Source organism: Symphalangus syndactylus, chromosome 10, assembly GCF_028878055.3.
Source record: "Symphalangus syndactylus isolate Jambi chromosome 10, NHGRI_mSymSyn1-v2.1_pri, whole genome shotgun sequence".
Taxonomy (NCBI): Eukaryota; Metazoa; Chordata; class Mammalia; order Primates; family Hylobatidae; genus Symphalangus; species Symphalangus syndactylus.
In genome coordinates, this window is record NC_072432.2 from 52,133,080 (window position 1) to 52,147,097 (window position 14,018).

Genomic DNA, 14,018 nt, shown 5'->3' on the forward strand with positions numbered 1-14,018 from the left:
TCCCCCACTCTCTCTCTCTCTCTTGCTCCTGCTTTCACCATGTGAACTGCCTGCTCCTGGTTCACTTTCTGCCATGAGTAAAAGCTCCCTGAGGCCTCCTTAGAAGCAGATGCTGCTATGCTTCCTGTATAGCCTGCAGGACCATGAGCCAATTAAACCTCTTTTCTTGTAAATTATCCAGTCTCAGGTATTTCTTATAGCAATGCAAGAACAGCCTAATACAACATTCTTGGAAAAATAGGCTTCATGGCCTAATTAGAGATTGCACATGATCAAAAGTTGTCCAGAATGAAATACATGTGAAATACTACAGGTTAAAACAAGATAAACAGTTTCCTTTTTTTATTTCCCCCTCTCTGCAGGACTTCCCAGAGTCTTCATATTTAGAAATGTTAAAACTCAAGAAAGGACAATATACAAAGAATGCCTTACATACTTCCTTATGCAACTTTTCTTTGCAAATCATCTCAAGAGACTTGTGTTTTATGGAATATACTTTGGGAAATATTGATTTTCATGCCAGTCACTATATTATACTGATGTCTGTAGTGCACATAAAAATTATCTGAGGGAAGATTTTAAACAATTGGGGTGTCTGGGTCCAATTCAGATCAAGTGAATCAGAATCTCTAAGGACATAGCCTAGAAAATTATATATTTTTTAAAGCGCTAAGGTAATTTTAGTGTTTTAAATATCCTATATATATATATATATATACATATATATATATATAAAGAATGCTTTAAACTGAAACACTTTTAGAGTTGTACATTGTAGCGGCTTTATGCTGCCAATGGAAATTTGAAGTATATTTTTATATGGTTAATTTAGTATAATTTTTATAGCTTTTAAATTAAACCATCAGTGTCATTAGATTCTGGGAAAAACATATCAAAATATAACTGCCATATAATAATATAAGAGCTCTTGGATGAACAAACTATAAGATTTTTAATACAAACAAAAAAACTAAAAGCTCAGCTTTAAATTGCAATAGCTAAGCTGCAGTAAAATCGAATCTAATATAAACCAGTGATCTTAGTGTTGCCACAGGTCTAGCATTTATCAGAAAATTTTTTTTGATTTTAGATATTTTTGACCAAAGATCAAAGTGTTCAGTTAAGTTGAAAAATTCTTTGACCTTGTTTCCTTCCTAATATGAAGTATAGAAATGTGTAAAATTTCTCATTTAAGAAAAAACTCAACACAGTGCTTTTGATCTTGACAGTAACTCAGAAGCAGAAATATTTTCCAATTCCATTCTCAGTTGATTATTCTTAAAATATACATGAAAATAATCTGTTTGCTGGAGAAAAAATACAAAAAGAATATGAGGATATAGAACAGAACAGTTAATACCTTCACCAAACCTGAGGTTAACTTCAACTAGTAACTTTTAAGTTTTCGTTGAATTTCAAAACTCTGGTCACATCTTGTAGCCGGGCGCTGTGGCTCACGCCAGTAATCCCAGCACTTTGGGAGGCCAAGGCAGGCAGATCACCTGAGGTCAGGATTTCGAGACCAGCCTGGGCAACATGGTGAAAACTCGTCTCTAATAAAAATACAAAAATTAGCTAAGCGCAGTGGCGGGCACCTGTAATCCCAGCTACTTGGGAGGCTGAAGCAGGACAATCCCTTGAACCCAGGAGGCGGAGGTTGCAGTGAGCCAAAATTGTACCATTGCACCCCAGCCTGGGCAACAGAGTGAGAATCCGGTTCAAAAAAACAAAAAACAGATGTGTGATCCAGCCCAAGGGGAACATGTCACAAATGACAGGCCATGATTACCAGACCATGGAGGTTTTATTTTCTTCTCTCAGCCAACCTTAAACATGAGTGGTCACTTAAAAGCTGGAAGGTTATTTGAGACAGGGAACTATGGTGTTGTATCAATTTGCAATGGAATGGGGAAGTGTAAAGGCACTGGGTCCACTCAATGCAACCATTTGGAAACAAACTTCTCGGGAAAGAAAATACAGTCTCTAAATGCCATAGATCTGTAGGCTATAGTTGTTAGTCTGTGCCCTATCTGATCTTTACAGAGATTTTAAACATCTTTAGGGGTCTCTACCACAATGGTGGTTTGACATATTAAATTTGCCACGAAGAATAGAGTTCAGTCACTATCACCCAAATACCATTTAAAGTGTGACAGATATGCAGTCATAAAAAAGAATGAGTTCATGTCCTTTGCAGGGATATGGATGAAACTGGAAGCCATCATTCTCAGCAAACTCACACAAGAACAGAAAACCAAACAGCACATGTTCTCACTCATAAGTGGGAGCTGAACAATGAGAACACATGGACTCAGGGAGGGGACCATCACACACCAGGGCCTGTTGGGGGGTGGGGTGCAAGGGGAGGGAGAGCATTAGAACAAATACCTAATGCATGCGGGGCTTAAAACCTTGATGACGGGTTGATAGGTACAGCAAAACGTCATGACACATGTATACCTATGCAACAAACCTGCATGTTCAGCACATGTATCCCAGAACTTAAAGTAAAAAAAAAAAAGCAAAAAAATGTGGCAGATAGATTGCCAACAGACCAGACCATTTCTTCTGGTTAGTAAAGCTACCATAAATACTTACTTTCTGTATGGCAAATTAATTACCCCTTGGCTGCAAGTTGAACATTCTTGGAGTGGAAGTATTACAATAAAGAGGCTGAAGCAATTGGTAAGTTATGTCATTTAGCAACTTTCCCATGCATGATCTCAAGTTCTGAGTAAATAAAATGTGCCTCCCAAGAAGGCAAACTATAGCCTAACATATGTTATTGATCCTACTCAGGTTTTCAATAGGTTGTTATATTTAAGATTCTAAAATATCCTGTCAAATTCTGAACACCCAACATAAAATGTCCTACTGGTCTACTGCTATGTGGTAGGTAATTAGAATATGAGAGATGACATTTCTTATGGTTTTGTCAGAGTTTTTTTTTTTGTTTGTTTGTTTTCCCTCTTGGGCTTCCATAATGAATCCTAACAAGAAACAAATCACCATAACTTTCTGGCTACTTCTCCTTTAATATAAGGGAGTCACAGCAAGTTAAAATGAAGGCAGGTCTCTGATTAGTCTGCAACTCAGATTGGTAAACAATTTGTTTTCCTTGTTTTTTTCTAATATATTTCTAGTACCAAACAGAATAGAAAGTATGAGTGAAGTGAAGGAGAACACCAATCATTCAATCCCTACTTAAAGAAAAGTGCTTGGTCTCACATCAAAATTGGCCAGTGCATATATAATTAAATGTTTCAAATTGATATAAAATATCTATGTTAGGTATGTATCACTTCACAGTTTCTCACTTTAACTAAAGTTTTAAGTGGACCAATAAATTGAACATCTGCCAGTCTGGATATGGTGACTAAGACAGCTTCAGTTGTGTGGCCATGACGTTATATCAGTTTATCCTTCTAAAAGAACCCATCCTTTTCTGCTATTGCAAGAGAACAGTCAACAGTGTGGAGTTCAAACATGAGTGGAACTTGGAAGATTGATTGTGTTCAATGCAAAACCACCAGCCCTGGAAGCCCAGTTTCAACATTTCTGATTTCCAGGAGAGTCCCTTGCCTTTATGGTGCAAAGAATGGTCTTCCCGGCCAGGCACAGTGGCTTACCCCTGTAACCCCTGTACTTTGGGAGGCCGAGATGGGTGGATCACCTGTGGTCAGGAGTTTGAGATCAGCCTGGCCAATATGATGAAACCCCATCTCTAATAAAAATACAAAAAATTAGCTGGGCATGGTGGCATGTGCCTGTAATCCCAGCTACTCAGGAGGCTGAGGCAGAATAATCACTTGAACCCGGGAGGCAGAGGCTGCAATGGGCCGAGATCGTGCCATTGCACTCCAGCCTGGGCAACAAGAGCAAAATTCCATCTCAAAAAAAAAAAAAGAATGCTCTCCTATCTGAAAAAAGTATAGGTATTAAAAATGACCTTCAGGATAAGGCATCTTTAAATTCTGTATATTACTTAGTTTTTCCTGTAAATGCATACTATTTGTGCTTGCCACATACTCTATCCCTTCACAAGCTGTCAGCTGAAATGATTGGCCAGCACTGACAGATCCTCCCTGAATAGTGATAGGGAGAACATATATTGATAGAATAATGATATTGATAATTGATAATATTGATATTGATAATAATTGATATTAAGAATATGAAAATATATAGATTAGCAGGCAGACAGTCAGATATCTGTTATAGATACATTATTATACTTTCTGATTACTTCAATTTTACTTTGCACCACAGGTTGACAGCACAAACATTTTAATATACAAATTATTTTTGTTCCTCCGGTTTCTTTGTTATATTAGCCATCTTAATGTTGTAGAACATAGTAGATACTACTCCACTAATATCTTTGTAATCTTATTCTGTGAATAGCTTTATTATCTGAACTTCATCACATTTTATATTATCTTAATGAATATGAATTACTTTTTACTTTTTATTGAGACAAGGTCTCTCCCTACGTTGCCCAGGCTGGTTTCAAACTCTTAGGCTTAAGTCACCCCCTTGCCTCTGCTTCTCAAAGTGTTGGGATAACAGGGGTGAGCCACCATGCTCAGCCTGAATTACTTTTAAAAGCTATTATATAATACAGATAGAGATACTGAAGTTCAAGGTTGTTTTGGGGTTTTGAACAGCACTGGAAAGAAGCTACACTTACAAATTTACTGTTTGGTTTCGATTTAATATTACTTGGGAGTTGACCAGATGATATCTCAAAGTATATTTTGTCTCCAGAGCTTGTAATTTTTGCTGCATTATATCAATCTCACTTCATTATCACTGAATTCTAGCTTAATACCCATTGCCTATTAAAAATAATGTATCTACCTTATTTGTCCTTGGTGATTCTGTTTCTACGTAATGAAAATATTCATATAAAAGTAAAGAAAAGAATTAGTGACCTCTGGAAATGTGTAGGTAAAGCAACACTAGGATCTAAAAGGTACTACTGAACATTGTTTGTAGCACAAAGTCATTTACTGATTAACTGACCTTGTTTGCAAGGGAGCTAAATTTCTATTTTGGTTACCCATATGGTTTTGTTCTTTTTAAATTTGCATTCTGTAAATGCATTTCAAGCTATCTATCTAATGTAGATCCTTTTATTCCCCTCAAATATTTTTTCTTCACAAAATACAGATTTCCCAAAACTAAAATAGTTTTTACCTTGAAGACATTACTCATTAGTTTGTGATTTAAAAATTCCCAAAAAAGGTATCTGATTAATTTTTTAAGTGCAAAATTTGACATAGTTATATCTTTAGTCATTAAAAAATGTATACACAGGCTGGGCGTGGTGGCTCATGCCTATAATCCCAGCACTTTGGCAGGCTGAGGTGGGGAGATCACCTGAGGTCAGGAGTTCGAGACTAGCCCGGCCAACATGGTGAAACTCCATCTCTACTAAACACACAAAAATTAGCCAGGCATGGTGGTGGACACCTGTAATCCCAGCTACTTGGGAAACTGAGGCAGGAGAATTGCTTGAACCCGGGAGGCGGAGGTTGCAGTGAGCCGAGACTGTGCCATTGCATTCCAACCTGGGCAACAAGAGCAAAACTCCTTCTCAAAAAAAAGAAAAAAAAAAGTGTATGCACATATTAAATCTCAGTAACTCTTATTGGAATCAATAACTGATTTGGGGATGTTTTTATTTTCTTAAGAGAAGTGGCAAACCAACAAAATCCAATGCTGCCAGCTATTCAACTATCCTGGTTAAATGTTGTTTGAAAGTGCATCAGTCTTAATTCATGCTCACAGCCTGACATCCTTCTTTTTAAATGATTTACCAAATGCATGTTTTGATGTTAAAATAAATGTATCCTAGACTAACTCTATTCAGAATAGGTATCTCATCAGTTTCAGCCTGAGACAGTCATCTTGCTCTTTAATCAATGAAGAGTATGGATATAAATACATGTCTAAGAGCCTGTATGCACCCTAGTTTAGGCATGGAGCTGCTGGTGATCTACGCTAAGGGAGAGGAAGAAAACACTGTTGTCTGACAGTCACATTCCACAAGGAAGTCGCTGAAACTCCTTTCAGCTTACCTTCTCCATGTATGAGATGGAGATGGTTCTGTTTTCTATTGGTTGTTTTTCCAACAAGAATTGGAAGAGTTGGCTTAATAACAATAATAAAATAATAATAGTTAATAAGAAGGCATTCCAAAGGAGCCAGTAGCAATTTAATACTTTTGGAGACAATTTCATTTAATGACCTTCCAAAGTCTCCCCTCCTCACAAAAACATCCTAACCAAAAAAAAAAAAAAAGAATATATATATATATATGTATTAGAGGTAAATTTCTATACAGGAAACATGTATCCAGCTCCATCCTTACCTCCCACTCAACTCACAATGGACACAGCCACACATTTGGGTGCACACACCCAGCACTTTATCTCCCTCCTTGCTTGCTTCCTTCTTTCCCTCACTTATCTGATACTGCTAAAATATGACTGCCCATCCATTGAAAAATTAAAAAAGGAAAATTGGGAATACCTGGGAAGATGCAATAAGCAATGGTAAAATTTCATAAATAAAGAAAAAGGAAGATAAATGAGAAAGAACAAGAAGGGCAGAAATAAATAAAAGAGTAAGAAGGGCAGCAATATGAGAGCCACGGGGAGACAGAACCGTAAAGCTGCTGGCTTCAGCGTTCAGCTGGCTTCATAGCCGTTTTAATTTTCTGTGAGCTTTTTGTCTCCATTTCTTTAGATATTTGAATACTTGTAAATTATGACTTGTATCAGAAAGTCAGTTGCTTCTTTTTTAGAAATTAGTAGTAATAATAATAATAACAATAACAAATAATGCCTTAACATTTTCCCATCAACAGGTGACTGAACCAGATAATCTTTTGGGATCACATATGAATGAAGGAAATTCAGTACATTCATATATTTTTTAAAGTAGATAAACAAGTGAATAAGCAAAACAAAGTATATTTGTGTGCAGACTGTGGAGTGATTTTTCCTTCACATTTGTCTTTTGATTTAATATTTCCTTGAGGTGGTTGGTGCTTCTGCTTGACAACAGATCAGTGTTCACACCAGCATGGAGGCAGAGAACGGGGCCAGGCTGGGAATGATTTGATGCATCATTTTATAGCCTTCCAAGAACTCATCCTATGGGAAGAGACAGTGGGACATTCAAGTCTGTTCCTGGGAATGGCTAACTGCTGACAAGGAAAGAAGGCCCATGTGGTTGTAGTGGGCAGTACCTTTTACTCATAAAGTTCTCAGTATGGTGCACGTGCAATGCCCAAAGTGAAAAAGTTGGAATAAAGACAGGATGAAGTCTAAAAGAGATTTTTTAACCAAACTGCATGTTTGTCAGAGACTGACACTTTATAGCCAGTGCTCATGGGGTGTAAATATTTGCTCTACTATGGGAGCATGATAGGTTATGAAAATAACAGAACGTCTTGAGCAGCAACCCAGAACAATCTACATTCAAACAGAGAAATGAGACAGAATATCACATTTATGGGACATTCAACAGAGGCTCCCAAAACAGAAGGAATGACTATTGCAATATTGGGGGCTGAGAGGACAATTGAAATGCAAGCATGAAACACTGCTACGGCCTCTGAGCATCAGCAGAAGAGGGAGGCAGTAAAAGGGGTAAGTGTCTTGGATATAGATTCAGCCCTATCTCTCCCAAATAAATGAGCAATTAAATAAATGTACAGTGTTTGCTATGCAAGTGAAAACTTCAAGAAGAAGCATCCAGCATTCTCTTCTAAATACAGTATATTCTACCCATTAGCCACTTCTACAAAGAAATTCTACAATGACACTATAAGAAGAGACTTAAGGTGGCTAGGATTCCCAGCATGGGATTGGAGAAAAGGTTTAAAACAAGAGAAGTATTGTTTTGTTGGTAGGATATGGCCACAGGAGATATAAATGGCAGTTTTATTCAAGATTGAGGGAGAAATCTTTTAAGATAATATAGTAATACAGAGATACTTAAAAACTAATCGTAAACATAAAAAAGTAATGTTAACTGGATAGATTGCAAAATAATGTTGGCTTCCTAAAATCAAAAAGTTAAACTACATCAGGTACTTCTGTTGCAACTGCATCCTTTCATTAAAACATAGAAATTGAGCTTAAACATCCCACCAAATTTTGTTTGTTTAGCAATACTTGGTATCAACAAATATATGTTTACTTAGGACTGGTGGTTCTTTCTGTTCTTGTGTTTTTGTTTCAATAAAGTAATTATTCTTATGCATTTAGTCACTGAAGCCATTAACTTTATGGTGAAGTACCCTCTACCATGGAATTAACGTAATTGATCACTACAGACAGTGAGATCTATAAACAACCTCTGAAACAGAGAAATGACCTATAAATCTTTCAGGCAGGTTTTGAGATCCGGCATTAAATTTCCATATTATCAGGAAGGCAGCCTAGAAACAAAACACTGAGAAATAACATGTAAATGGTCTACCACTAATAGCACTGAAGATGGCTTTTTGCTCCATAGTCTGCTATGTGCAAGTACCGTAAAATTCTCACAAAACACCCTTCATCCATACACTAGACATTTGTGCCTAGAATCACCTCTAATTTCAAAAAGGGCACAGGAAGAAGTCAGACTGAATTTTTGTCAAGGTATTCAAAATAAGAAATATGAATTTTGCCTTAAAACATTATTAATGTAGACCACGAAACATCAATAGTTGCAAAAAAATAGAAACTTTCCCGCCCAAAGGTATTTTTTTTTCCTCAGGAAAACAAGCACAAAAGATGAGAAATCTAGCTGCTCAGAGTGCATGGAATGAATTCCATGTTCATTTATGAGTGTCTTCCGTGAGTGTCCTGCTAGCTGAAGCCCAGGTGATCTACTTTGGGATAAATGACCTTAATGTGAACAACTGGCCATAGCGTGGATAAATTTCCATAGACTGGGCCAGTTCTGGTTCTAAACTCTTCAGTGTGAAACTTCCCATGGTGAGCTACAGAAGCTAGAAGTAGTAAGTAAACTATGTCCTTTATTTGTATTCCTTTAGCAATTCTGTTTCTTCTACATGCTAAATATATTATTTTTATTTTAATAATTTTTTTGTGGTACAAGTGGCTTCTGGTTACATGGATAAGTTCTTCAGTGGTGATTTCTGAGATTTTAGTGCACTAATCACCCGAGCAGTGTACACTGTACGCATTACATAGCCTTTTACCTCTTACTCCCTCCCGATCTTCCCTTGTGAGTCACCAAAGTCCTGTTTTTCTTTTCTTTTCTTTTTTTTTTGAAAGGGAGTCTCACTCTGTAGCCCAGGCTGGAGTACAGTGGTTTGATCTCTGCTGACTGCAACCTCTGCTTCCCAGGTGCAAGAAATTCTCCTGCCTTGGCGTCCTGAGTAGCTGGGATTACAGGCATGCGGCACCACGCCTGGCTAATTGTGATATTTTAATAGAGACGGGCTTTCACCATGTTGCCCAGCCTGGCCTCTAACTCCTGAGCTAAAAGTGATCCACCCACCTCGGTCTCCCAAAATGCTGGGATTACAGGCATGAGCCACCACGCTCGGCCCTCAAAGTCCATTATATCATTTTATGCCTTTGCATCCTCATCCTGCTAAATACTTTAATGAATAATGTGGGGTTTGCTCATCAGCTATTATAAAATTCCTTAGTGATTCAGCTTTGCTTAGAGTTGATAAAGGAAAATAAACAAAATGTTCACTATCAATCATGTCTGATCTGGATGATCTTGTGCCTTCAAAGAACAACAGCAACAGAAGAATTAAGCTATAGAGGAGAAGAGAGAGTGGACTATACACCTTTTACTTGGATCCATCCTTACTTCTACTTCTCTGGCTGTTTTTTCCTCATCCTGTCCTTTTGGTACGTCTTCTACCTTCCCTATAGATAGTCACCCTCTTCTTGTGTGAGACTCTTTCTGAGGAATCTCATTTGCTCCTGTAAGCTTGGTCATTAACCCTGGTGTGAAGTTTCCTAATTTGACATCTCCCTCTCTTCTCTCTTTTGCCATCCAGATGTACTATATTAACTTTAAACACAGAATACCCCCAAATAAGGATCACCATTTTTACCCACAAACCTGCATTTTTCTCCTGCCTTCCTGAAATCTTGTTTGAAAGTTACTCTCGTCCCACTGTAGCATAACATCCCCCTTAGGTCCTAGACCTACTCAGTCATTTAGTCATATTAGCACTACTTCCAAAATCTCTGTCCAGTTTACATCTCTACCATGCTGACTTCCATTGCCTGCTTCAGGTTATCATTGTCTCTCACCCTGATCACTACAGCCGCCTTTTCATGGTGTCTCTGATATTGTCCATCAGCAATTTCACTGTTACATTGATTTTAGGCGATCCCTAGACTTACAGACACTTGTTAAATGAATACTTATTGGTGCCCACTCTGTTTAGGGCTTTAGAAGTGAATGAAACAACGTCCCCACCTTAATGGATTTTATGTGCTATTGTCATAGATTAAATTTAATAACTCTTCTGCTTAAAAATCTTTGATAACAATTCATCCTCAGAGAGGATAAAGTCCCCAGTTGCAGTGGTGTGCAAAGGCCTTAACAGTCTAGCTTCTAACACATTTCCAGTCCCATTATCAAAGCCAACCTTATCTTCTCACCCTGATTTTCTAGATAGACTATTCTAGTTGCCACTGCCTGAACGTGCTTTTACTTACATGTTCCCTCCTGCACCTCTTTATTTCCTTGTAAAATTTCTATTCAAACTTTAAGACCGAGGTTGAGATTTTCACTTACTGTGGTGTTTTCCTCAAGATACTAGCCAGGCTGAATTGACTTTTCCCTTTGTGGTTATGTTTGTTCATGCTTCCATCACCACCCATATTCACAGAGTATTATGATTCTTTGCTTATCTCTCTCTCCTACCAGGCTGTTAGTTTCTTAAAATGATGTAGTCATCCTTGTATCCTGAACCACTAGCAAAAGTTCTGCCACAATAGGAACTCAGTAAGGGTTTGTGTGATGACCAAGATAAAAGGAAGAAGAGAGAGATAAAGAGAAGAGTGAACAGAAAGTCAGGGGGCTGGGAGGTCTACAAGGATGAAAGCATTAGTAATAAAATAGTTAACGACCTTTATTCTACACTCAGCAAATGCTAAGGATTAGGTGTCATTGTTAACTGATAGCTAAGAGGAAAGGCGCTGATTGTCCTCAACAGAACTTTCATCAGTCCAGTGATTCATTTTCTTAGGTTGACTTTTCATAACAGGGAATCTTTGCTTTCCTACAACCCTGACAGCATGATGGGAAGGAAACTATATATACATCATTACCTAGAAAATGAAAATTGTAACTCCTTTTTCAGATCATGGATTTAGTTATAGAAGGAGGAGGAGGAAAAAGAGGCAATAAAAAAAGAAAGAGATGGCAATGAAAGTCTTGGAGGGTCAATAAAAGATTCTTCCAGGACTTAGAGGATTTATGTATAGATAAGGCATTTAGGGGGGATTAAGAAATAATGTGCTGTGGTTGCTCTTGCCACTATCAGCTGTAAATGACAGAAGTACCAGGAAGCAGGGCATTATTTACAGAAAAGACCATATCAGTTGCTGTGTGAATTTCAGGAGAATTAATGTTTGGAACTTTCACCAGTGAGATAGTTGGAGTTCTCCCCTGGCATTCCATCCATTTTGCTTTGTACACATTAGTAAACAGGCAGCTAAATAGTCATGGCAAGAAGATGTATGAATGTGAAAGTTTTCTGACATTTCAAATATACAATCGCCTTGTATACTATTATATGAAACTAAGCCTCATAGACTACAGAATAAAAGGTGTTTTATTTCTGCTTTAATTCCATGAGGTCTTACACTAAAAAGGAAATAATAACAGTTCATGTTTATTGAGACTTATCCCTAAATAAGTTATTTAATCTGTAAATATTAATTACAATTTCACTTATTAGGATAGCTTATAAATTTATAATTTATCTGCATTTACTAACAGGTGATACATGTAGTAAATAAGGAATTCTGTCTCTCTCTCTCTATCTTGCAGGATATTACCAATGTAAACATTTTCTCAGCAGGAATGGGAAGCTAAGCTCCTGTTATACTTACCCCATGTCCATATAGAATTTACACTTAGTTTAATTTAAAATCTGGCATTTTCTTAGGTAAATGGTGTGGGATATTCATTCTCTTGAAACAAACACCCAATAAGTTTAAATCATTCTTTTATAAAGACACATGCATGTGTATGTTTACTGCAACACTATTCACAATAGCAAAGACATGGAATCAAGCTAAATGCCCATCAAATAATAAACTAGATAAAGAAAATGTGATACAAATACACTATGGAATACTACACAGCCATAAAAAAGAACAAGCTCATGTCCTTTGCAGGGACATGAATGGAGCTGGAGGCCATTATCCTTAGCAAATTAACACAAGAACAGAAAACCAAATACCACATGTTCTTATTTATAAGTGGGAGCTAAATAATGAGAACACATGGACACGTACAGGGGAACAACACACACTGGGGCCTATTGGAGGGTGGAGAGTGGGAGGAAGGAGAGGATCAGGAAAAAAAGTAATGGGTACTAGGCTTAATAACTGGCTGATGAAGTAATCTGTACAACAACCCCTCATGACACAAGTTTACTTATGTAAGAAACCTGCACATGTAACCCTGAACTTAAAACTAAAGTTTTTTTTTTTTTTTTTTTTAAAAGAAAAACAATTTGGTGTCCGAGATGGTGTAAATAAAAAAGATACCTCAATATTAAAAAAAAAAAAACAGTTTAAACTTTTTTGACTAATGTAATAATTGCTGCTCAGAGCAATGAACTCAATGCTATAAAAATGCATCTGAAGCTTATAAACATCACTCCTGTACAGATAGAATTTTCTTTTTTTTTTTTTATTGAGAGGAAGTCTTGCTCTGTTGCCCAAGCTGGAGTGCAGTGGTGTGATCTCGGCTCACTGCAACCTCTGCCTCCCAGGTTCAAGCGATTTTCCTGTATCAGCCTCCCAAGTAGCCGGATTACAAGCATGCGCCACCATGTCTGGCTAATTTTTGTATTTTTAGTAGAAATTGGGTTTCACCATGTTGGCCAGGCTGGTCTCAAACTCCTGACCTCATGATCCACCTGCCTTGGCCTCCCAAAGTGCTGGGATTACAGGCGTAAGCCACCGCACCCAGCACAGATAGAATTTTCTTAAATCAAGAGTTATCAAAACATGACAAAGAAATTCAAATGAAGCCTCACTTGAATTTCTGAGGTCATAGGTAAGATTGATTTATTTTTCCTAGTCATAGGTAATCCAGGGAAAACAATGATTTGTATATGACCCAGGATGTTCTCTCTTCAGAAAATGCCAGCTTCAATATTTGTCAACAACATAAATGGTAAGAAATATTTTGTTTTCTATTTCTTTTTGATAAAATATAGCCAATTAGGGAAAAAAGGTAAACAATTACAAAAACATTTTGATAAAGGTATCTTACCTATGACCTCACTTGTCATAGGTACATGACATAAGTACATAAGAACAGAGCATCTTTAGATTCTTTAGTATTTCAGATCAAAATTCACCTAAGCATCAGCTTTGGGAACTGGAAATAACAGAGGTAATGACAGAGGTAAAAGGAGAAACTTCCATGGAGAAAGATTTTTATGTTACAATAATTTAGTGTCTTTTTTCAAAAGGTTCTTAAAGTAATGTTTTACATGTTTTAGTGTTGTAAAATGTTTACAACTGTAAGCATATAGGCATAGGTTATATTGTTATGTGCTGGTGTTTCTGGAGACAGTCTCCCAATCCATAGAGCAGGAAGATATTTGTTGCATCTCTTTCTCAGTCTCTTGCTCTTTTACCCACTATTTTAAGGATAGATTTTCATTCGATGTCATTAAACTTTATCAAAATTTGGTATACATCTCCTTTGATTAATAATTCTTAATAGAAATATTTTAAATATAATTAATTAACTGGATCAGAAGAAACTTTTGA

General features: G+C 37.0%; 1 protein-coding gene across 3 annotated transcripts in view; it reads right to left on the reverse strand.

Annotated features, from left to right (window-relative positions):
• ARHGAP24 (Rho GTPase activating protein 24) overlaps positions 1-14,018 on the reverse strand; it is a 521,561-nt gene that overhangs the window by 109,552 nt on the left and 397,991 nt on the right. The window lies entirely within an intron of this gene.